The 26,095-nt window shown below is 44.8% G+C and overlaps 1 long non-coding RNA gene across 1 annotated transcript in view; it reads left to right on the top strand.

The window, feature by feature from the left end:
- The window catches only part of LOC103887275, a 46,630-nt gene extending 23,422 nt beyond the window's left edge, over window positions 1-23,208 (top strand). Inside the window, exons 2-3 of the long non-coding RNA XR_002524166.2 lie at window positions 20,629-20,709; window positions 22,902-23,208. This is a non-coding gene — a long non-coding RNA (uncharacterized LOC103887275). The remainder of the gene's footprint in view (window positions 1-20,628; window positions 20,710-22,901) is intronic.
- Window positions 23,209-26,095: the final 2,887 nt, after the last annotated feature.

Here is a 26,095-nt window from a genome sequence, read left to right as displayed (position 1 = left end):
AGATGTTGGAAACGACCTACTACTGGGTTTGGGCTTTGGTTGGGTGATTTTTGGGAGGGTCTAAGGAAGCAGAGGTTTTCTCTAGTGGGGAGTTGCCAGAGGCCAGGGGTGATTCTATGAGGGAGTATCTCAATACATCTCTCATCTCTAGGGAGGGCAGAGTAGTGGGGGACCAAAGTTGGAACTGGGAAAGATGCAGCAGTTGCTTACTTAGCAAGAGTGGAAGATGTGTGGGATTTAGCGTGATCTGGCCTGAGAGGACATTCTCGGAAATTATTTCTGTCCAACTGGAGAGCACGTAGCTTAGCTGGAAGCATCAGGCCAGCTCACGATAATGCGGAGGCTGTGATATGAGGTCCTATTTGCTCCATGGCGTGGGCAGAAGTTTGTTTTCTTTCTCTGATGTCATTGATGCAGTTCAGAAAGGAGCTAGAGACCTAGCTCCTGATTCCACTGCCTTACCCTTTGCCTGGTCTCTCTCTGCCTTAAGAAGCGTCTTACCAGCTGGGGCAGTGGCTCACGCCTGTAATCTCAGAACTTTGGGAGGCCGAGGTGGGTGGATCACCTGAGGTCAGGACTTTGGGACCAGCCTGGCCAACATGGAGAAGCTCTGTCTCTACTAAAAATACAAAAATTAGTCAGGCTAGTGGCGCATGCCTGTAGTCCCAGCTACTCAGGAGGCTGAGTCAGGAGAATTGCTTGAACCCAGGAGGGAGAGGTTGCAGTGAGCGGAGATCATGCCACTGCCCTCTACCCTAAGCAACAGAGCGAGACTCTGTCTCAAAAATCAAACAAACAAATAAATCTTACCTGAGGCTGATGAATACTGAGACCCCCATGAGTCTCACCTTCTCGTCAGACAAGGATGGATGGGACCTCAAGGTCCATCAAGGTCAGATGTTGACGGTGCCTCTCCTCTCTGCATGCTGAGACAGTGACCTGCCTGGGACTCTGTCCATTTTCTGAAAATTTTATTTCTAATTCATAAAGCCAAATTCCAAATTCCAAAGTGCTGGGATTACAGGTGTGAGCCACCACACCTGGCCGGTTTTAATTAAAAAAAAAATTTTTTTTAAATAATTTCAACTTTTATCTCAGATTCAGAGGGCACGTGTGCAGGTTTGTTACTTGGGTATATTGCATGATGCTGAGGTTTGGGGTCCAGGTTATCCCGTCACCCAGGATGGGTTAGCTTTTACCCCTTTGCCCCCTCACTCCCCACTCTAATAGCCTGCAGTGTCTATTGTTCCCACATTTATGTCCACATGTGCTCTGTGTTTAGGCCCACCTGTAAGTGAGACCATGCGGTATTTGTTTTCTGTTCCTGCATTAATTCACTTAGAATAATGGCCTCTAGCTGCATCCATGTTGCTGCAAAGGACATGATCTCATTCTTTTTTATGGCTCTATAGTATTCTATGGTGTCTATGTACCATATTTTCTTTATCCAGTCCACCAGTGATGGCCATTTAGGTTGATTCCATATCTTTGCTATTGGGAACAGTGCTGCGATGAACATCTGCATACGTGTGTGTTTTGGTAGAATCGTTTATTTTCCTTTGGATATATACCCAGTAATTGGATGGCTCAGTTGAATGATAGCCCAGTTTTCAAAGCTTTGAGAAATCTCCAAACTGCTTTCCACAGTGGCTGAGCTAATCAACATTCCCACCAATAAGGTATAAGCATTTTCTCTTCCCTGCAGCCTTGCCAGCCTTTGTCGGTTTTGACTTTTAGTAATGGCCATTCTGACTGATCTGAGGTGGTACCTCATTAAACACTCAGAGAATCCAGATGCTGGCTGCAGTTTGAGAACCCCTGTCCTTCCACACTCCTGACCTCCCCTCGCTTCCTGCTGCCACTGGTTGTTGGACTCACCTGATAATCCAGAGCCCCGGAAACCTCGAGCTGGCGAGTAAGGCACGAGTCCTGGCAAGTGGCATTTTTAGAAGCTCCTGGGTGACTCTATGATCCTTCAGGATGGGGACCCACTGGTTTGAAGGGGAAGGGTTTGAAGAATTCCACAAAAGACCAGACCACCCCCGCCTTGCTTCTGGCTCACCTGAAATTGTATCACTGTGACTTATCCCATGGAGTTAACCATTTGCCCGTTCTTGCCATCCTTTATTAACATATAAAGTCATTTCCATCTGATGGATGATTGATCCATTTGCTCAATCATTAGGTCCATTAATTATTTTCACATGTTCAGCTAATGTGACCTGAGAAGTGGGGAAGGGAGGTGCACGGTACCACCGTCTTCTCCCTTTGGCGGCAGCAGTCTCCCAACCTGTAGAGGACTCACACCAGAGCAAGAGAATCCATCTCCAAAGGCGTCCAATGGAAGCGTCGGACAATGACTGTATGTGTGCACACTAAACGGAAAAGTGAGCCAGCAGAGACACCAAGTCACACAAGCATGGGCCTTGTCTCAATGCTCCAGCGAGGCAGATGCTGGCCCCAAAGGGAGTGGGTGGCTGGCAACTTCCCTAGGGCTTTCTGCATTTTATTGATGAGCAATAAGAGGCATGAAGGCTAAACGGCTTGCTCTGGGTCATACGGTGAAGAAGTAGCAGAGCCAGCGTCCCTAACCACCAGACAATGCTGCCACCTGCTCTATGTTGCAGCTGAGGGGCTTAATGAAGGAGGCGACATGGTGAACTCACTGGTTCATTTCTAATCCTTTTTGCAGCTGTCTTAGCCAGTTGCAGGCTGCAGGCTTACCTCTGTAGAGTGAGGGACCAAGTCCACCCTGGGTGCCACCATTGCACACTATCCTGGAACCTCACCTGAAGGATAGGAAACACAGGGCCATGTCCTGAGGCCCAGATAAGAGAAGCACAGCTCTCATCTAGCAGCTTAGGAGTCACGGGAGGGAGCAGCACCTTGCAGTTCTTGTCTCTGCACCCTAGAGGGGAAGCGGGAAGTCTTGTCATTGTCAGCTTGTCCTTCGAAAAAAAAATCACCCCACTGATGTGGGAGATGGCTTCAGAGGCAGGTGATTGACAGAGGACAACAGCAGCAGAAGGGGCGGAGTCTCATGATGAAGTTCCATATCCTACACAGGTGGTAAAGAACATTCACACCTGTATTCCCAGCTACACAGGAGGCTGAGGCAGGAGGATCGCTTGGCCCCAGGAGTTTGAGGCTGCAGTAAGTTGTAATTGCACCACTGCACTCCAGCCTGGGCGACAGAGTGAGACCTTGCCTCTAAACCAACAAACAAAAAAGAACATCCACTAAACTGAACTGACCACCTGTTGAGCTGTAAACTCTAAAATAGCAGAAAACATTGACTCCACCATGCTGGGCACACGGCATCTCTCATACACTAGGAAAATGAGGCTGACAGTTAAGGAAATTGGTCAAGGTTGCAGCAGTGAATGACAGCTGAGATTCATGAAGACAGTTTTTAGGTGTCACCGCCAAAGCCAGTGTTCTTAACCACTCAGTTATTTTTGTCTGTCAGCATTAATTAATGTACTCGAGAATGAATTAATGAAGCTCCCAGAAATGTCAGCTCACAGGCAGAATTCCAGGGGGACGATGCAGAGGCTAAGAACAGAGGAGTTATGTTACGCATTAGCTCCGATTCTTCACCCTACCTGTCCACACCTTTTGCCCAGTGACTTTGCAGTTCCTCCCCTATGGGGGAAGTGAACTTCCTCCCTCAGTCTCCTTGACTCTGGGTTGGCTGTGTGACTTTTCCTTGCTCAATAGAACGAGAAGGAGGTGGTGCACCGGCTACAAGGCTAGACCGGGGGCCCCCATATCTCCACTTGCAGCTGCCGATATGTGCATCTGCCACTGCCATCAGAAGAACTTGCTCAGCCAGCTCACGGGTCCTAGGAAAAGAACGTGTCACCCAGAACAGAGCTAGTACACATGAGAATAAGTTGTTGTTGCTTTTAGCCATTAGGTTTTGGGGTGATTTGTGATGTTGCATTGTTGCAGCAATAACTAATAAATACAAACAATGTTTGAGCTGTGGGCCCCAATGGACTTTTGTCACTTAGTAGCTCTGGCCATTATTTCAACTTTCTAAATCACAATATCCGTCACAAAAGACAGCAAAATAAAAATACCTGAAAGTAATGTTTTAGAAGGTGCATGCATTTCTGTGTGCTAATTAAATGAGATAATGCTGGTAAGGGCTTTCTGCAGCACCTGGTACCAGTTGTGTTACATTAGCCCTTGTGCGGTGACCCTGTGCCTGGGGAGGGGCTCTGCAGGCAGAGGCCTCTGCATCGGGTGCTCACCACAGGCCTGTGCCCACCAGTTGGTTCTGTAGTTTTCATATTTTACAAGTTAAACGTGCTGAAAGCAGCATGGGCATACTTGTTCAGCTGAATTAACTTCCACATGCTGAACATGCCCAGCCTGACAGAATGATCCGGGCTGTGTGTATGTGCAAGCTCACATGTGCACAGCAATGCGAATGTTTATTCTTATTGGAATGTGAGCAAAGATGGGAAATATTTCTGCTTCTTGAAAATTCTGCATAAAACCTTCGTCTGTGTTTCTGTTATTGCATAAAGTTGGGCACTCCATTTCTTGGAGTCAACGTTTAAAAGACAAGACAATGGCAGGAAATGCTGGTCTGTCTTCCTCCAGCTTTTAAACAATGTCCTCTACGTGCCCGTGTGGAAGTAGCCCGGATGCAATTGGATGAACAACAGACGGTGCTTTCCAGGATGGTGCTGTGCTTTCATTCATCTGGGTAGCTCCTCTGTGAGCCTCCCAGCGCCGACCACAGATCCCCCACTCTCCAGCCTGCAAGACCCCGAAATTCAAGCCACACAAAGAAAGGAAGAGGGGGCCGTTGGCGTTTACTGAAGCTTGTAAAACTGTCAGCAAAGCAGCCCTTACGCTTGGACTCCCTGCTAGCCGGGTTTTACAGTGCTGAAGTCAGCATCTTGATTCAGCTGCATAAATAATCTCCTGCAGTCCTGCAAGGCCTAGGGTAGGAGAGGGTGTGGGGACCAGGGAACTCTGTAAGGGCTGGGATGGGAACCCCAGGGAATAAGACAGACCAACTGTGGAGCTTCAGACTCCACTGCAGCCCGGATCGGGTTGTTGTTAGTTTCTTAAGCAATTTCTAAATCCTGTATTGACTCTGTCATGCATGTAATTGATCCTTAGATATTGTCAGTCAAATGACTAAAGGATTTAGAAATCTGATTGACTTTTGGAAATCTGATTGACTGGCACACTCTCTCTGCCTCTTTCTCTCTCAACATTTTATTTCTAACTATAGTTTCTTCTGTCTTTTTAGTTCCCCTAAGCAGATCAGACATCTCACTTTCAAAAAATGCCTTTCAAAACATACCTTTAAAAAAGAAATACCTCAGCGCTTCTTATTTTGGCAATGGTGAGGGTAGTATCCCAATGCCAACCAGCATCTCCATCCCTGCCTCCGCACTGTGCCCTGGCTGGGGAAAAGTTTCATCTCACAGGTGAGCGTGGGGTCTGGGCCAGGAGGAGCCACTGCTCTCCCTTATGAAGAAGATAGAGCTGGATCAGTGAACGGTACCAGAGGCACACAGCTCAGACTCCCCCCTGGTTCAGGTTCTGTTGCTCAGATCTATTGTTTTCTATTTATTCTGTGCAATGGCCCCAAGTTTAGCAATCTAAAGCTTGCCTAGCCGGGCGTGGAGGCTCACGCCTGTAATCCCAGCACCTTGGGAGGCCAAGGCGGGCAGATCACCTGAAGTCAGGAGTTTGAGAACAGCCTGGCCAACATGATGAAACCCCATCTCTACTAAAAAATACAAAAACTAGTTGGGCGTGGTGGCGGGCGCTTGTAATCCCGGTTACTTGGGAGGCAGAGGCTGGAGAATAACTTGAACCCAGAGGCGGAGGTTGCAGCGACCAGAGATTGTGCCATTGCACTCCAGCCTGGGTGACAAGAGCGAAACTCCGTCTCAAATAAATAAATAAATAAATAAATAAATAAAAGCAACGTTGCATAAAGAAAGTCACAGTTATAACTACATAAAGTAACAGGTCGGCGTGCAGAGGCCCAAGGTGCGTTCTTGTTGCCGATAGAGTTGGTTCACACGGCTGCATGGAGGGTGCCCAGGAGGAGATGGTGGCTGCACCTCAATCCAGCTCCCTTAAATGGCACCGAATCTTAGGAATGCCGTGTGGAACGTGTAAGAAGTTTCTGCAGGTGGAGACGTGTTGTCTCTGGAATTAATTCAGACGAATTCTCTGCGACTTATTTGTTCCAACTGGGCCTTGCCATGGCCTCTGGTCCTTTGGTCTCTAGTGTTTACTTAACTTCCTGCCGTAAGCTCATGGCAGCCTTGACCCCATGTGGGACACAATTTCCAATGTTTTCTTCCTATCCTTTCAAGGGTAATTGGGATAAAAGTGGAACACCTGTGCCATTTAGACCCAGTAATCCAGACCAGGGGCGCGAGTGGTTAATTGGGGCAGTGGCGGGGGCAAGTCAGACGCCAGGAAGGCGTGACAAGAAAAAAAACCTGTGACACATGCATAGAAATTACTCAGGAATCCTTCAAAGCAACATAGAAATACACATAAAGTAATCCGATATAAAAAGAATAATAACCCTAGTTCTAAACTGAAGACTCATTCTGAAATATTCTAATGTCATAGTCTCAAAAACTAAAACTCTTGTAATTAGAAAATGTAATTATCTAGAGCTTTGGTGGCTTCTGTACATATCTCCCTGTTGCTGAACAGAGAACAATATAATTAATAAATGATAAAAGTAATTTTTTTATTTTTGCTTTTTTCTATTATGAATTTCCGCTTCTAATGATAGTGTGTTTTCAAGTCAGGAGGATAAGGGTATCTTTGAGTCATGAAACTCAACATCAATTAAAAAGAGTTCATTTCTTAATCTTCTCTGAAGTCATGAGGTTCTATTTAGTGAAGTTCATGTCCTATCACATTTCAAAGAAACAAGTCTTACATGTGGAAAATATTCAAGCGTATATGTATATATTCAGCTTTGAACTCCCAAAGAGCTGGCTGGAAATTATATTAATAGTAACTCCCAGCTGGGAGTCACTGGTAAGCTGGTTTCCAATTATTTAACACTATTGGATAAAATGCACAGTCCTACCTGCCCTAGCTTTGCTTCATGTAGTGCAAATAAAGTCTAGTTTCAAACTAACATATCATCATAGGAAATTGGCTTGTGGTTGTACTGATTATTCAGAAAAAATGCTCTGAAACTTGCTTGATTAAAAATTCTATCACTGGAAATTGACTCCTGCATTAACTGAATTCACTTGAGGGATTGGTTGAAAGGTAAAAGTCTTCAGATTATTTATTAGAATACACTTTTGCAAAATAACACCTAATTGTCTTCGTTTTCTTTCTAATAGAATTTGAAGTTCAAAAACCTTTTAAAACACCCTGTGTTCAGGCAAGATAAAAAAAAATGTTCTGATTGATCAACTTTTTTGTGCTGTAGTTTTTGTAATCATAAATCTTATGTTTTGGATAACATCTGGGTACAGAGATTGAATCAATGACATATATTAATGGCAAGTAGGGAGATGGAGAAAGTATTTCAGATAATAATCCTGCTTTCCAGTGTGAAATCTACATAGCATTCTACTTAAGTCTAACCTGTGCTTTAAAATTGTGATTTCGCTGGAAGTATACATATGAAACAAATCAGGAAAACTAATGTCTCTGACTATACATAGTTTACTCGGCTTCTGTGAGCAACAAGTTCATGTGTGCTGCACCAGTTCCAGGACAGTCCTGGTTTTCACACCCCAACAGTTTTATTTTATTGAGCCTGTAGCCCTAAGACAAGGAATAGGATTCATATAAATTTCAGCAAGTATCTCCAAAACATACTGTTTTTATCTGCCTTTCAAATTGTTTTGGAGTTAGGCCATGTTGTGCAATTACATTTCTAAAAAATTCACAAGCTTTTTCTGCAGTTTCGTAGTCTAAATATTTTTTTTCACCAAATGTATCTTGCATGCAATACACTTGTTCCCGTTTTAAAATACCATCCTTCAGAAAGCACACATGGCCAGCCAGTCAATTGCACTCCCTAATGTAAATCTTTTGCTTGTGCCGGAGACCAGAGATTCTCTGATTGTTCACTGAAAGCCGCACGTACTGAACGGTGTTTGGCAACAGCTAACTTAGGCACAGGCAAACCGTCAGCCTGATAATGTTGACATTTCCTGAGTGCCTCTGTGTGTCACCTATAAGTTACATATTTTCACAAATTTAATTTGGCTTTCACAACAACTCCAATAAAATAGGCATACTTCCACTTTAAGGACAAAGCAATCGAATCTGAAGTTAGTAACTTGTTCATGATTACACAGGTAATAAGAGACGCAGTCAGGCCCAAGACTTGGTCTTCAGTCTTAAGTCCATTGGACCACAGTGACCACCTGAAAATGAAGGCTTACCCAGGGAATATTCCTATATGAACCAACCTCCCTCCCTCCCTCCCTCCCTCCCTCCTTTCGAGACAGAGTCTCACTCTCACCCAGGCTGGAGTACAGTTCTGTGATCATAGCTCACTGTAGCCTCCAACTTCTGGGCTCATACAATCCTCCTGCCTCAGCCTCCCAAATAGCTGCAACTATGCCTGACTAATATTTTTATTTTTTGGAGAGATGGGGTCTTTCCATGTTGTCCAGGCTGGTCTGGACCTCTTCCCCCCAAGTGATCCTCCCACCTCAGTATCTCAAATTCTTACCGGAAACAGAGATCTGAGTTCTCCTGAGTTACTGGTGGCCTATCCCTACGGCTCCGTAGCAACTTCAGTCCTCACCTCTTTAGAAGAAAGAATTTGACTGAAGGGCATAAAGCAGAAAAAGAGGTCAAGGCAAGTTTCAGAGCAGGAGTGGAAGTTTATTTTAAAAGGCTTTAGAACAGGAAAGGACGGAAAATCGGCTTGGAAGCGACCCAAATGGGCGCCTGAAGGTGCAAGAGAGAAAAGCTGATTTCCCGTGATTCTTCCCTTAGGCTGGGCTTCCCGCATGCGCAGTGCTTTCCTTACCCCTAGGAACTAAGCATGCGCAGTGCTTTCCTTACCCTTAGGAACTAAGCATGCGCAGTGCTTTCCTTACCCCTAGGAACTAAGCGTGCACAGTGCTTTCCTTACCCCTAGGAACTAAGCATGCGCAGTATGTTTAGGAAGCTGTCCCCATGCCCATCTGATTCTTTCTTCCTTTTTCTGGTAGAGTGTGCTCCCAGAAATCATCACCAATTTTTGTCTTTTAATGTGCATGCCACAGAGTTGCTTCGCCCCGGGGTCTGCATTCAATTAATATTTTGATGTTAACAGGTGTGGACCATCAGGAAATGGCTTCTCCTTGGTGCTGCTGAATTACCCTTTTTAGAGAGTGTGAGAAAGAAGCTCACCCATCCAAACCCAAAGAATGGACTCAGAGACCTGGAGAACAGTGAAAAGGAGACTTTTAGTGATGGTCTTGCAAGATTGGGTGTCTGATAGGCAGGCACACCCAGCACAGTTTCAACAAGCAATTTATTCCCTAGTACATAGGTCCCTCCTCAGGTTCCTCATAGACTGAGTGCTATGGGGTCACAGTCTTCCCGGACATCGCCTATTGGTTGTTGAATAGGAGCTTCAGGTGCTTTGTTTTGGTTTTTGGGGGTTGTCTTGTTGTGTTTTGTTGCAGCCTGCAATGCATTGCAATCCTAGTTAGCTCAGGGGTTCTTCAAGTATTTGACTTATGACCCAAGTAGCTGGGCCGGCTGATAAGAACAGACAAAACAAGCTATTTTGCAGGGCAGTCGACTTTCCTCTTAGACTAAACTTTTTTGGTTTAGGTGAGGGCAACTAGGAGGGGGGAAGGCGGGGAAGGGGGAGGCTGACAAGCAAGCATTGGCTATTCAAGCAGGGCAAGCAGGGGCCTAGTATATCCTATTTCTTATGTAGTTTGCTGACCTAAGCCAATTCAAGGCACTTTATCTTGGAAATGGACCTCTGTGTACATGACTTCCTTCAGAGAGACAATGTGATAATTGCCAAACCACCAACCGATATTCCTAGTGTGTAGGGGGAGAGCCTGCCCTACTCATGCCTGTCTACCTGTAAGAAGGGTGCTGGGATTATAGCTGTGAGTCTCTATACCTGGCGCTTATGTGAATCTTGATGCCAAGAAACACAAGTGAGACCTCAGCACAGGTTTGCATTAAGCTCTCCTACTTCCACCTTTTCTCCAGGCTGCGTTGATATTGGCACTTGCTTAGAGGCCATGCCTCTCATTTAAGCTGTTCCTGTTTGCTTTCCATTATACCCAGTTGGAGATGCTTTGGCTGATATAATAATATACTCTCCAGCTTTCATTTGCCTCATTTAGATTTGTTTCATTTAGATTATTGACTACTTTCTTTTGTCTTCAGTTACTTCATTCCTCCTCCATTTCCTTCAGTTTGCTTCTAGTACTTGGATTTCTCATCGCTTTTCAGTCTTTTGGCTAACGTCAAGTGGAGTATACCCAGACTTCTCTCTTTTCTTCATCTCTTCCTTCCTGTGGATACTTTTCTTCCTCCTAGACTTGCTCCATGTTTTCTAGGTTTTTTCATATCAACTTCCTGCCTCCACCCCACACCCTGTGGAATGATGGGCATTCTCCAATAAAAAAATAAAAACACTTAAGGAAACAGGGAATCATAATCTTCCTTAGCACCCGAGTGCTCGGCTTGATCTTGGGTCTTCTTATGGCTGATTGCGCTTCCCGACTGCTGATTTTAAAAACATTTTGGTAATGAATTTTCCGGTTGGTTAGATTCCAGATTAATAGCAGTTTGTGCTAAAATTTCAATTTTCTAAGTGGAAAATGAGGTACCGATGGGATAAGAATCTTTCCTGAGTTTGTATAAATCATCAGTATTGGCAGATAAAATAAAATTTCAGACGTTCTATTATCTGAACTGAATTACCATTCCTAATGTTTCCTACCCTTTGGAGAGAAAGAGCTTTGTGTATTATCTGAGCACATGTGGAAGGCAGGGAATAAATCCCGTGCAATTCCAAGGTGGGGGTGAGTGTGGGGGTGGTGATGTTGGTAGAAAATGTTCTGACCAGTGAACTGCAAGGGATGGTTGGTAATCCCTCCTATAAATCCCAGCAGACTCAAGGCAAGGTCCAGGTGGGGTAAGGGTGCGTGTACAGTAGTGGCCATCCTTTAGAGAGCTGGGTCAGGCTTTGGGACACTGACAGATGCCTATCTCATGGTTAACCACACCTCCTCCGTTCCAGATATGTCACTTAGCTCAATATTTTGCATGCCTGTGTGAACTAAAGACTAGGTCCAAAGCACAAGTGGAATAACAATAGTGTTCAATGATTCAACAAATTCTTTGAGGAACTCACCAAGTTATGAGTTATGCTATACAGAGCTTATAGTCTACAGGATAGACATTGTTTTAGACAGAAATAATTGTCTTCAAAAACAGGGGGAGGTAGTGTAATATGGAGGTTCCTGGGTTCAGATTCTAGCTCCACCCCTCACTAGTAATATCCTGAAGCAAGTTCCTTATCTTCCTGAGCTTCAGTTTCCTCATCTTTAAAATGGGTATGGTGCTAGTCCCTCCATGTAGAGTTGTCTGGTTATGAAATGAAATCCTACACAGAGAGCAACATCTGGCTTAGCATAGCCTTAGTGAACGTTCACTCCTGTGAGTAAGGGGTTGTCTGCAAATGTTAATACCCTGATCACTACATATTTGCCTCTCTCCTTTTGCTTTTAGTCGTCTGAATTTTGTCCAATATAGTCTATTACTAGTACTCAAGAGGAAGAGAGATTGAGTGATTAAACTATTTTTCTGGATAACACATTGGCAGAGCTGATCAGGAAAGAATAGTTTCCACATAGACAATAATTTATTTCTAGTTACATAGACTGCATTAGTCCTTTATAGCCTTTGCTTCTCATTTAACTCATCTTGGAACAGAATGCCATGGGCTTCAGATGGCTCTGGGAAAGTTTTGCAGGGAGTTGAACACTAGGTTAGAAGGGCATGTTGGTGGGTGTCTGTAATCCCAGCTACTTGGGAGGCTGAGGCAGGAGAATCACTTGAAGCTGGGAGGTGGAGGTTGCAGTGAGCTGAGATCGCGCCACTGCCCTCCAGCCTGGGTGAAAGAGAGAGACTCCATCTCAAAAAAAAAAAAAAAAAAAAGTTCAAAAGGAAGGATGAGTCTGAAATGTTTCTTTTTGATCAAATCTGTGTCCATATGCACCCATCCCTTACTTGCAGATACTCTCTGTTGGTTCCTCATCTTAAGATCAACTAGAAGTCTCATGGGCAACACATTCTTCTTGGAAAGGGAGGAAGAGTGATAAATCCTTACTGTATGCCAGGCATTTTCTTTTTTTCCTTTACTGTGGTGAAATGTACATCCATACAATTGACCATTGACCATTTTAGTCATTTTAAGTGTACAGTTCGGTGATATTAAGAACATTCACATTGTTATGCAACATTACCACCATCCATTTGCATAACTTTTGCGTCATTCCAAACTGAAACTCTGCCCCCATGAAGCACTGACTCCTCCCCTTCCCTTTCCCCCAGCCCCTGGCAACCACCGTTTGATATTCTGTTTCTATGAATTTGACTACACTAGGTCCCTAATATAGGTGGAATCATGCAGTATTTGTCCTTTTGTGACTGGCTTGTTTCAATTAACATAACGTCCCCAAGGTTCATCCATCTTGTAGAAGGTGTCAGAATTTCCTTCCTTTAAAAGACTCTATGATATTCCATTGTATGTATATACCACGATATGCCATATTTTGTTTAACCATTCATCTATTAATGGGCATTTGGGTTGATTCTATCTTTTGGCTATTTATTTCTTAAAACAGTATGTATGCTTATTACCATTTTATAGATGACAGACTCAGAAGACCCGCTTGTTCAATATTATACTGTTAATACCAAAAACTATGTCAGTCACCATTTGATGCCAAAGCCCCCTTTCTCCCCACTGCACTACACTTCGTTATTCAGTCCACTCCAGATCCTTCCTAATGCCTGCTCTCTGGGAACCCTGGACTATGCCCTGAAGCACTGACCCTAATCCACTTCATGGAAAGGTGTTAAGATGTTAATATTCCCAGTGTTAACTTTGCCTGTGCACAAGCAAAACCAACCTTTCACTTAGAGTTGTCAGAGAGAAGTGTCCTAGTTTCCTATCTGATTCATTTATTCATCCGTGCAGCGAACATTGTATATATACTAAGGCTACAGGAATGAATAAGACATGACTTCCATCCCTAAGTGGCTCACAGTCCAGTGGACACCCAGAGTTTCTCCATGTCAATACTACTGACATTTGAGTGGATCATTCCTTGTCCTGGAGGGCTGTCTGTGCATTGTAAAATGCTGAGCAGGATCCTAGGCCTTGGCCCACATCTCCTGCATAGTTGTGAGAATCAAAAGTGTCTCCAGATGTTGCCAAATGTCCTCCAGGGGCCAAATTGCCCTCAGTTGAGATCAACTGAGGGGAATCAGTGAGAATCAGTTGAGAATCAGATATCTCACCACTTAGGGATGGAGGTCATGTCTTATTTATTCCTATAGCCTTAGTATATATAAAATGTTTGCTGCGTGGATGAATAAATGAATCAGATAGAGAATCAGTGAGTGGAGAGTACTCATAAAAAAGTCAGCTGGGATATCTCACAAGACATGTGCAAGGAGAGATGTGTGTGTTGGGAGCCCAGAGAGGTTGCCTTTAGCGAGCTTGGTGGGTCAGCAAAGGTTTCCAGAAGGAGCCTTAGCAAATCTTATTTGGTTCCCAGCAAGCAAATGGAGAACACACTGTAAATAAGTTTACTAACCTGCCATTCATGTGTGTACTTCCACCATGCTGAGCTGCGTTTTAATACATATTCACTGTCCATTCCATCTTAGCCTTGAGATACAAAATTCTAAACCCCAGCCAACTCAACGGACCCCCTCTTGGCCAAAGGGATCCCAGCGAGACCTTGAAAACTGAGTTCCCAGCCATGATGGGATGCGTAGTTGGACACACCTCATTATACCCTCCACCATTAGGCGTTCTCTCCTAAAGGCTGACCAGAAAGCAGCCTTTTGTAAAGACTCCACTCCTGACTTCAACTGAATGGCAGATGCTGTGCCTCTCTTTTTGCAGTTTTGACACAACTGACTAGCACTCCTTCCTGATAAGAGACCACTGACCACAGAGTGGTTCTGGCCAGTCTACAGAGGATGCCCAGTAATGTGGATTGGCTGTGTTCCCACCAAAATTTCAACTTGAATTTTATCTTCCAGAATTCCCACGTGTTGTGGGAGGACCCAGGGGGAGGCAATTGAGTCATGAGGGCCAGTCTTTCCTGTGCTGTTCTCGTGGTGGTGAATGAGTCTCATGAGATCTGATGGGTTTATTGGGGGTTTCCACTTTTGCTTCTTCATTTTCTCTTGCCGCCATGTAAGAAGCGCCTTTTGCCTCCTGCTGTGATTCTGAGGCCTCCCAGCCAAGTGGAACTGTAAGTCCAATTCAACCTCTTTTTCTTCCCAGTCGCAGGTATGTCTTTATTAGCAGCATGAAAACAGGCTAATACACCCAGTGAGGGTTTTTGTGCCCTCTGCTTCACCTTTTAAAGTCAGAGGCTGAAAATTCCACCCTCAGATTGTGCTAATGCTGCCATGTTTTGAACATATGACTCATGAAGAGGCATGAAGCTCAATTGTGTGTGCATGTTTCTCCTTTCATGCATACTCATGCTCCTCCTATGGCTTATTGAAGATGGAGATTGGGCCACCCCATGTAGCATAAATCCCTTTCTTATTCTTCCCACTCTGGACGTGCCTGCTCTGGTCTTCTAACCAGAGGCTCTGCTTCCCAGCCTGTCAGAATGGCCACCCCACAGGCTGCAGCCCTTCATGAGAAATAAAGCTCTCCTTTCCAAATTTATGAACCTCATCATCCTTCATTTGATGGACTCCAGGTTCTAGCACCAAATCTCTGGGCACTAACTGGGTGTCCTACAATTCATTCCATTCTGACACTAAGTACTTGGAGTTAGTGTAGACCCCCCAAGTGATGGGCACAGTTCTACAAGACTGTCCCCACTTTAGATACCAGAAGCAAGTGTCAGTCCCCAAAGTACCCCCACTTCTGCTGCCTTAACTACAGATTCGGAGGTTCCCATGACCCCTACTTCAGACTTGGTGATTTGCCAGAGCAATACACAGAGCTCACTGAAAGCGCTGTGCTTACAACTACAGTTTGATTGTAAATGCTACAGCTCAGGAACAACCAAGTGAAAGAGAAGCATTGGGCAGAGTCCAGGGCAAGGGAGGCATGCAGGACCCTCTGCCCCTACTCTGGCTGAAGCCAGGGTGCATCACCCTCCGACATGGATGTATTTCCCACAGGGAGCCCCCCCAAACCCCATTATTCAGGGTTTTTATGGAGGTTTCATTATGCAGGCATGATTAATTAAATTATTGTCCATTGGTGACTAAGTTCAGTCTCTAGCTCTTCTCCCCTCCCCTGAGGTCAGAGAGTGGTACTGAGAGTTCCAAACCTTTAATCTCATGTTGGATTTTTCTGACATGACCAAGCCTTCCCTTGAAAGTATCTAAGAACCACTGAGTCACCTCGTTAGCTAAACTCATCTATAATCTGGTGACAAGGGCTTGTTACAAGTGACAAAAGACACTCCTATCACTCAGGAAATGCCAAGGTTTTCAAAGCCCTGTGCCAGGAATCAGGGACAAAGATCAAATATGTTTCTGTTTTTTAAAATTATATCACAGGCCTGGACTAAAGAAAACCCCTGTTCTTCTTGCAATCAAGATTCTAAAGAAAGCAGTGGCAATTGAAGCCACAGAGAGTATGTTATCCAAGCAGGTGCCATGGCCTTATTTATGTACTAAGCAACCCTGCTCTGAGCTGCCTCTGTGCTGGCTGGAGGGTTTCAATTACTCATGGCCTTGGACATTCAAGGAAGCGTGTCCCTTAATTGGGTGTAGTTCTTGTTTTGCCTGAACATCGTCTCTCCCTGGTGACCAGAGAATAACGAATGCAATGTAAATAGATTATTTTTCTTCCAGATACAAACAGTCATTGCATTCATGTTTGGCTTTCAGATTTGCTCGAAGAAAGTAACAGCTAGAACATCAAAAAGGATTTCTTAAGATATTTCTGTGAATCCATTGAAATAGGATGATCAGTTGATTATAGAAATCAATTCAGTGACTAAAACAGGTCAGAAGATGCCAGGGGAGAGGGTGTGGAGCGCCCCAGGGGTGTATATGGTTCTGGGCATATTGAAACTCTCTGAGCTTCATCTCTGTCTGTAAACTCATACCACAGAGAGTTGTTGGAAGGATTAACTGAAATAATAACAGACATAAAGCACTTGGAACAATATGTAGCACACGTAATTGAATACATTTTCAATAAACGTTAGCTCTACCTATGATTTCTGTGTCTAGGTCAGACCCTGCACGCATGGACGGGACAGTCCTTCTCTGCTGCGTCCTCCTTGACTTGTCCTTCTCCTGCGGGGGAAAGAATCAGACAATCCTGCAGGATCTGTCCTTGACGTCTTCCTTCCCTTCCCTCTTTCCTCTGAGAGCCATCTTTTCCTCGGCTCCTCAGCTCTCACCTCTGCTGATGATGCTCACTTCTTCTGCTTCTAGCTCCTCCCTCCAGCCTTGGGCTCCTGTCTACAGCGGCCCAAGGCAATTCCACTTAGTCACCTCGATCAGTCTCCATCATCCAAATGGCTGGGACCACATTCAACTCCTCCTCCTCCTCCTCCTCAACCAGCATCTGTCCACACTTCCCCGTTTCTAGCCTTTCTTCTTCCAGACACTCAGGAGTGAGCCTCTCCTATGAGTTGGGCACTCAGCATGGGGGCGTAAGGAGAAGAAATATGTAACTTTTGCCTTCAAATGACTTACAGTTCAGAAGCAGATGGAAAAGCCAACTAAAGAATTCTAGGAAAGAGGTATAGACGTGAATGCATGCTTTCTGCTAGCAAGGACAGATAACATTTAAAGGAGGAAGACAGCAAAAAGGAGAGACTGCTTGGTTCGTCAATAATGATACATCTTATTAGATTGGAAAAAGAACAAAACCAGAGTTAGCCAGGCTGAAGGCGCTGGTCAGGATACATGGAGTTGTAGCCAGGAATCTGGTTGTATGCATTACAGGAATATAAAGAGTTCTGGACTAAAGCTAAGCTCTTTGGGTGAGGTAAGGACCAGCTTGGCACCCTCCACCCTAGAGAACCTGAAGTCAGGTGGGCTAGTGGTACCACTGGGGCCTGTGACCCTCCAGCCCAGAGTCTGACTGATTACTTTTGAGATAGATGGGCTTAGCCCAGGAGTCCATGGGATCCCTCCATTGTTTAGAAGGCAAGGCAAGAGCCTCAACTGATTCTACAGTTCTAATAGGAGAAAAGCAGAGAGGCAGAGAGAGACACACACACTTGTACACACACACTTGTACACACACACAGTAAAAGAGAGAGAGAGAGAAAGGCAGAGACAAAGAGAGGAGGTCACCTATATCAGTCTGTTTTCATGCTGCTGAATGAGATACCCAAGACTGGGTCATTATAAAGGAAAGAGGTTTAATGGACTCACAGTTCCACATGGCTGGGGAATCCTAACAATTATGGTGGAAGGCAAGGAGGAGCAAAGTCACATCTTACAAGGCCACAGGCAAAAGAGACTGAGAGCCAAGCGAAAGGGGAAACCCCTTATCAAACCATCGGATCTCGTGAGACTTATTCACTACCATGAGAACAGTATGGGGAAACCCCACCCCCACGATTCAATTATCGCCCACACGTCCCTCCCACAACATGTGGGAATTATGGGAACTACAATTCAAGATGAGATTTGGGTGAGGACACAGACAAACTATATCACCAATCCTGTAAAGGTGAAGACTGCTTCAAACTTCTGAGCTCAGATATGGCTGAGCAATGGAGTATCTGGGGCATTGCTGGGTCTAGACTCGTGCTAAACACCACCGACGGGGGATGACTTTACCCCATGTCCCAATATTCACTTTATAGCTCATTGGTTTAAAGACAGAACAAATAGACAACCCACTAAAACAACACAAACAAAAAGAAAAGCTCAGGGGATGAGTTACCTTACAAAGTCAAATCAGTGAAGAGAGATACCATCAAAGAAGGGCCCAGGAAAAGGAGACAGTGTGACTGATGCCCTGGCGGTGGCTGAGGGTGCCTCTGGGTTCACCAGTCCACTGGGCCAGAGGGGAACAGTTTGCTCCCCATTCCTCTCACAATTCCAGACACAGGATGTGCATGGTGTGTGTATGTGCATGCATGTGTGCTCTGGGGGAGACAGAAGTGGATTACTTGTGTGTATAAAGTGTCTGATGACTGCAATTGTCTCCACCAATTTAAAAGAATTTAACAAAGAGCGAAGCAATTGCCAGGGCTCAGAGGAGCAGGGCAAGCAGATTAACAACAATCTCTGGACTCAACAGCATTTCACTAATTGGCAGCGTTTGCCTTGACTCCACGTTACCTTCCTCGCCTGCTCTCCACAGAAGGAGACAATACCTTTGTCTCCTTGCCAGCGCAAATCCCTAAAAAGCCCAATAAAAGAGGAACAGAAAGGTGAGGTGGTTATTACATTTCCCTTAAGCTCATGAACTCATTTCTTTTAAGCTCATTTTGTTTTTTGAAAACGTTTCGGAGAGCTGAAAGCAGGGAGTCTACCCGTCACCCCGCCTGCTGTGTTGGGCTCAAGGTCTGCATATTTTTCTAGGCTGGACTCAGCCTGCTTGGAGCCCCTTGCAAGGAGGCAACACTGAGTGTCTTGTGATATTTTATTCCTCCATTCCCAGCACTTCATCCTCATTCTGAACACTGAGACGACTTTAATATGCTTGCAACAGAGGGCTCAGAATGAGACTTTTACACCGAGTTTTTAAAAAGCCTCCCGCCTCAGCACTAATCCACTGTGTCTTTAGTCCTCTGCCATGGCCCATTCCTTGAGAGAACTCTGGGCACACAGACACATGGATATTTGGTATTGCAGAAAAAGCAGAGAGTGGAGGAGAGCCAGTAGACTGGCTTTCTAGTCCTAACATTGCCACTCACCAGCCATGGAAGTCTGAGAACAGCCTAAGGTCTCTTTGAGTCCCTTTTCCTCCATCTGTAACAGAAAGGATTTAGACAGAGTGTCATAGGAGGTCATTTTGGGCCCTGACGCTCTATTTTTCTGTCATTCTGGAGCTCACCCAGGCGTTGGGAATGTCATGAGAAACACAAATGGCTTAAGAACCATGGAGACAGAGGGTTTTGCCCCAGCTGAAGGTGCAATGCTAGTAGCCGCCAAGTGTCCTATTGAGAATAGTGGAACAAGGCCTTGAGGGAAGGGGGACTCAAGTTGCCAAAGCCAGGATGTGTCCCTTTGGGATTAAGGTCTAGGAGAGGGTGAACAGAAATTTAAAAATGGGAAAACTGGTGAAATGGTCGTTCTACCTAGGAGTAGAATTCCTCGGCTAGGAAGGGATTGTGAACGACACCTTATCTCCAGCAATGCGGCATTGTCTGCCCTGTTTGGCTCTCACTTTGGTGGTGGTGTCTGGTTTTTAAATTAAAGCGAGCGTGTGATTAAGAAAATAATTAATAGGTGCTCCCTGGTAATTTGTGTTCCCACACTGGAGTCAATACATATATGTGACGTTTGACTGAGGATAACATAAGGATAACACGCCAGTGTTTCTCGTCTTAACTAATCTTTGAGAAATGCAATTTAAGAATATCTGAGATAGCCTGGTGTGGTGGCTCATGCCTGTAATCCCAGCACTTTGGAAGGCTGAAGCAAGAGGATCACTTCAGCCCAGGAGTTCAAGACCAGCCTGGGCAACACAGTGAGACCCTGTGTGTACAAAAGAATTTAAAAATCAGCCAGGCATGGTGGCACGTGACTGTAGTCCCAGCTATTTGGGAGGCTGAGGTGGGAAAACGGCTTGACCCGGCAAGTTGAGGCTACAGTGAGCCGTGATCGCACCACCGCACTTTAGCTCCAGTGACAGAGAGATCCTCTCTGCAAAAAACAAAACAAAACAAGTATATGTGAGAGATTGGTATGTCTTTGTGCATTTACATTTAGAAATAGTCTCCTTCCCTCCTTTTCTTCTCCCCCTCCTGCTGTCCCTTTCTTTCTTCCTTCCTTCCTTCTTTCCCTCCCTACCTTCCATCATTCTTTCTTTCTACTGAAAATCAAATCATTGCATGATAGCCAAATGATATCTCTGCCAGCATCTACTTTGGAAATCACCTGGTCAGAGATGTGTGCATGTCTCCTTTTGATCAAATCAATGAAAGGGGGTGAGTCCTCACCTTGACACACGCCCTGGCCAGAGGACTAGGCTGTCTCTGAGCCGGGCGCTTCTGCCTGCGTGGAAGGTCCGGTTTCAGCCCTGGCGGCCAGGGCCGCTCGCAGGTGTCCCTGCTTTGGGAAGTGACCGCCCACATCATCCTCATTATTCCGCCTGTTCAGGAACATTAAAGTGACACCGTGTGAAAGGCTTAGAGGGGAGGCCTCTCTGCAGTGGGTCTCTGGAGAGGGAAAATGTGGTGTTACTCTCTAAATCTTTTCCCACTGTGTCAGGTTTCCATAGCTCTGCTTCCTTTTATTCACGTTGGAGCTGACTGCCTGATCCTAAAGGCTGAGAACAAGGACTTGGTTTCTGTAAGTTACATAAATGACTTCCATTTTTCTAGTAGTAAAGATCACATGTTTTTTGTTTTTTGTCTTTTGGACACCTGTATTGATTAGAATTCTCCAGGAAAATAGAACTAATAGGACGTATATGTCTGCATGTATGTGTGTGTGTGCATGTATGTGTGCGTGCATGTATGTGCATATGTGTGTATACATGTTTTTATGTGTGCACGTATGCGTGCATGATGTGTATATATGTGTACATGTTTATGTGTGCGTGTGTGTGCACATGTGTGTGTACGTGCATGTAAATACATGTATTCATAAGGAATTGGCTCACATGATTATGGAGGCCAAGTCCAAGATCTGCAGTTGGCATGGTGGAGAGCCAGGAGAACTGATGTGTGGTTTCAATCTGAAGGCTGTCAGGCTTGAGACCCAAGAAGACCTGCTGTATCTGTTTGAATCCCAAAGCAGGAAAAATCTGTTGCCCCAGTTCAAGGGCAGAGACAGAATTCTTTCCTATTCAGCCTGTTGTTCTAGTTAGACCTTCATCTGATTGGATGAGGATCACCCAGACTGGGAGGGCAATCACCTTACTCAGTCTACTGATTCAAATGTTAATTTCATTGCAAACGCCCTTAGGGACACACTCATATAATGTTTGACCAAATATCTGGGCACCCATGACCCAGACAAGTTGATGCGTACAATAGACTATCACAGCACTCATGCTCAAATCAATGAGCCAGACAGAGGCTGAGCTCTTTCTCCCATCTCCTTCTAGGACAAGAATTGTGGAAGCCGGGGTCAGGATGGGGGATGCTGAAGTGCTCATAAACTCTAAACCAGAGCCTTCCTGAGAGCCTAGTGGGTCGCTGAGAAGACAGCCAGGTCACTAGGACTGCCAGGGCTGACGGTGCAGGAGGAGGTTCCAGGCAATGCTCTCTGAAGACTTTCGGCCCATCTGCATTTTTGGAGGGACCTCTAACTTTTTTTTTACTGGGTCCAAACCCACCACTTCACCCCTGAATCCTGGTCCTCCCATTTCCATTCTCAGTCTCAGTGCTTGCACCCAGCACCACTGGCTTCAGTCCTATAAACAGTGTCTTCTGCTCTCAGTCGGGGCAGGTGGATGGATTAACTCACTCACTCCTGGGCTGACAAATGCTCTTTAAAAACCCCCTCCGTCCCAGAAGCATTGCAGCTGAAACGTTGATTTTTAAATGCCCAAAGTCTTCAAGTTTCAAAGGAGAAAAGTGTAATATTGACAGATACTTGCTAAATTTAGATTTGAAAGAAGGGGTCTGGGCTTGGGCTCCATTGTTTGAAATTCGATCTCAGTCTTTGAAGTGGTTAATTCAAATAAGAGAAGGTGTGTGTGTGTGTGTGTGTGTGTGTGTGTGTAAACATACTGGTGCGAACTCAAGTTTTCACTGATTCTTATGGTTTACTCAAGTCACTTGTCTTCATATTTATATATTCAACTGTCTTTTTCATTTATCTTATTTATTAAAACAGAATTCACTGTAGCATTAAGGCCCACATCTGGAAATACAGATCTCATTAAGAAACTCCCCCTCTTGTCAATTCTAACTTTCTGTGTTGTGCCAAAATACAAACCACTCTAGCAGGTAGAAAGCTGCTATTAATCTTGCCAAATTTGTCTTACATAATTCATAATAAAACCGAACATGGCTAAGTTTTAAAAATCATCTTCCTTTACTATTATTATTACTATACATTTGAAAACCATGCCTACAGAACAGCCAGCCCTCGGAAGTGAAAAAAGTTAATGAAATTTCTCATTTCAAAAACGCACCTGAGGCTTAGCGTCTTGGAACGGCACTGAAAAGTGGGGAGAAATCAGAATGATGCATGTTCTCCTAATGCCTGGAATAACATGAAATCTGCCTGATGCCTATGCCTCGTGGAGATAAAGACCCAATTTTTTTTATATTATTAGACACAATTATGAGAAGCCACAGAAAGTAAAAAAAAAATACACATTTCTGTATTCAAATGGAAATAAGTGCCTTATTAGTAATAAAGGCTCTAGGTTATGTTACCATGTAACCTTTTGTTCAAACATGATGTCTGAAATTTGCATAAGTAGTCAGCTGTGTATATCTCAGGGCTGTTGAAATGCTGTGACTCACCAATCTAAGCAGCCTCATAAACAGTGTTTTTCTCCTTTTCTGGTGCCCTTGTTTTCACAGAAACACAGCTGCACAGCGCTGACAGAGAAGTCGCAGAGTAAAAGGGAACCCACAATGAAAGAGCTGCATTGCACCATGTTCACAATTTCCTTGCAGAGTGGGAGCAGAGATGGTGCAAGTAAACCGACCCATTTGGAAGCCCACTTGGAAACTGGGGTCATTTAAAAAAAATTATTTCCATATGTTTTGGGGGAACAGGTGGTATTTGGTTACGTAAGTAAGTTCTTTTAGTTGTAATTTGTGAAATTTTGTGCACCCATCACCCGAGCAGTATACACTGAACCCTGTGTGTAGTCTTTTATCACTCACCCCCCCCACCCTTTCCCCCAAGTCCCCAAAGTTCATTATATCATTCTTATGCCTTTTCATCCTCATAGCTTAGCTTCCACTTATGAGTGAGAACACATGATGTTTGGTTTTCCATTCCTGAGTGACTTCACTTAAAATAATAGTCTCCAGTTCCATCCAGGTTGCTGTGAATGCCATTAATGTGTTCTTTTTCATGGACTCATTCTTTAATGTAATCTTGGCAACCATTGAATTTCTTGTTTTAAAGAAGGAGAAGGAGGCATGAAGAAAGGTTCAGAAGACTGCCTGGACTTCAATGGAACTTACATAATAATTTTCTGTGTTACATATAAATCCATCAGAAACATATGGAATGCATTTTCATTAAAGTTCACATGTGGAATTATTAATGGAAATGCAGTGGGAAAGAACAGTTTTGGGAGTGTGGGGGTGTGGAGGGACAAGGGAAGAACATGTTTTATGGAACTCATGAAATGCAAATGTTTCCAAGAGGAAGTGTTTGGGTTTGCCCCTAGCTCACAAAGCCTCTGGGATTTCTGTTCTTCAGGGTCTAATGGCAAATGAAATCCTTCACCTGCAAGGAAGTGAGTGATCAGCTGCTGCAGGCAGACTCCAGAGGGGGTATAGCTCCTGGGAGCTTCCTGGACGCTGCCCCCAAAGAGCCTGCAGTCTACTCGGGTAGAAGGACAACAGGTGGGTGACCAGGGAAGCACCAGAGACCCGTCTGACTTTGTAAGTCCCGAACATTTTCTAAAATGACGTAGTGAAATGGGAGAGTTCCCTGACCCCCATCGCAGGATGTGCGACAGGGGTGTGGCTCATCTGTTCGGCCACTGTGTGCACTCAAACCCCTTATGGGAAGGGGAGCATGCAGATGGGCAGGTGCAGGAACCGGGCAAGGGCTTTTGGGTTCCAACCCCATGGTAGTGTCTAGTAGTGGGTGTCTTCAATTCTCAAAGCCCCAGTGGCTGTGCTATAGTGCTTTTTTTAGCTTTGCCCTCCAAAGATAGCTTAAGTGTTAACCAGCTCAATGCCCTCTTGTTACCCGGGTTCTTGTCTGGCATCCAGGAAGAATCAGGTCACACACACACCCACTCGAAGGATGGTGAATGAGAGAATTTTACTGGGTGATGGAGGTGGCTCTCAGTGGGATGGATGGGGAGCTGGAAAGGGATGGAGTGGGAAAATGATCTTCTCATCAAGGAAGGTCCAATGATTGGCTGTGCCACAGCTGATCTCTCTGAGCACCCCCAGTCAAACTCCTCTCAACGTTCAGGTACTCCTTCTTTTCTCTCCTTCTCTGCTGCACTGCTCGTTTGCTCCTCTGCTCTTCTGTTCATCTGCTCGTCTGCTTGTGGAGCCTGGGCTTTATATGGGTATAGGATAGGGAGTTCTGATGGCAAAAAGGCAACATTTGGGCCCCAAACCAGGAATGCCTGTTCCCATTTAGGGATGCTGCTTTCCAGACTTGAGAGTGGGGCCTTTGCCAGGGAACTTCCCTCTTCTACCCAGTGTTTTCCTGCCTCCTGTTTGTATTAGTAGGACTTGATGCAAGTCACTTAAGGTGGGCCTGATGTCACAGCCTCTCATTTTGAATTAGTGCAAAAAGTCCTGGGGACAAAAATGTTTCAAAGTATCTGGATGGCTCCAGTACTTCTGTGTGGATTTTAAAAGAAATATCTGATGAGAAGAGGGCACACTCATGCTTCTCCTGTTTTGTCAGTAATGTGAGTGAAGATGTATAAGTCACTTCACTCCCTCTTGGGACTCTAGTCCCCTCAATTATGAAGTCAAAGGTTTGGAGTCTTTGGTCCTTTCTGGCACTAAAGACATCAGATGATACATATACAGGTGACACTTAGACTTGGTCTCTGAGGCCACCTGCCCATGTGGTCAGGTCTGCTTTGGATGGCAGAGGGGAGTTAGGAGTTTTCATAGAAGACTTGGAATTGCTGGGTAGGGAAACTCTGGCACCTCAGACTGCATTGTGTTGAGACTGGGACAAAAAGAACACAAAACAGAGGTTGTAGGTCTATGGGCAAAAAGTTTCCTGTTTTCAGAGACCCATGGTGGCAGGGCCCGGGTAGTCCCACAGATTAGCGATGCCCTGTCCAACCTCACCTACTGCAGAGCAGCACTGGGACCCAGGGAGATAAAGCAATACTTTATTCAGACACAGAGAAGGACAGAGCCACAGGCCAGGACCTGTCCCCTTCTTTCCCTCAAAGCATATTGCTCTTCTTTGTATCTGGTAGGTGACAGACATCAGGAGTTACAAATGTGCCAAGGTGCACCTAAGGGAAGCTGGACCATGGTACTACTTCTTCCCAATGTGACACGTGGTTTAGGGAAATTCCCCAAACCCTTGTATCAAAAATGAAAATGGACAGTGAATACACCACCAAGAACATCTGGGTTCAGAACAATGATTTGTTCTAGGCTCAGAAGATTGATCAAGTTTTCATAAGGAAGAATGAATTATTTTTAATAAGGATACTTAAACTTGGCTAGAATCTGTACTGGAAAGGAATTAATACCTCCCTACTCATGCGAGCATCGTTCCAGGACCAAGGGAGTTAGGCTTTCAGTCTGGCTCTTGCCATTTTCTGATTTTCTGATCTTGAGAATATCACAGAAGCATTATCTGCCCAATTGAATTAAATTACAGTTTGATTAATGGTAATATAATTATCATTAAAGTGTAATAAGAGCTCCCATTTGTTGAGCATTTTGTATTACTTTATGTTCCTTTACATTCATTTAATCCTCGTAACAATCCTCAAAGTAGACGTGATGTTTTCTATTCAATGGACAGGAAATGGAGGCTCAGAGAATTTAAGTAACTTGCACAAGATCACACAGCTAGAAAGTGGCAAAGCTGGATT

The sequence above is a fragment of the Papio anubis genome, chromosome 11 (assembly GCF_008728515.1).
Source record: "Papio anubis isolate 15944 chromosome 11, Panubis1.0, whole genome shotgun sequence".
Lineage (NCBI taxonomy): Eukaryota > Metazoa > Chordata > Mammalia > Primates > Cercopithecidae > Papio > Papio anubis.
This window is presented reverse-complemented; position numbering and strand designations above follow the sequence as displayed.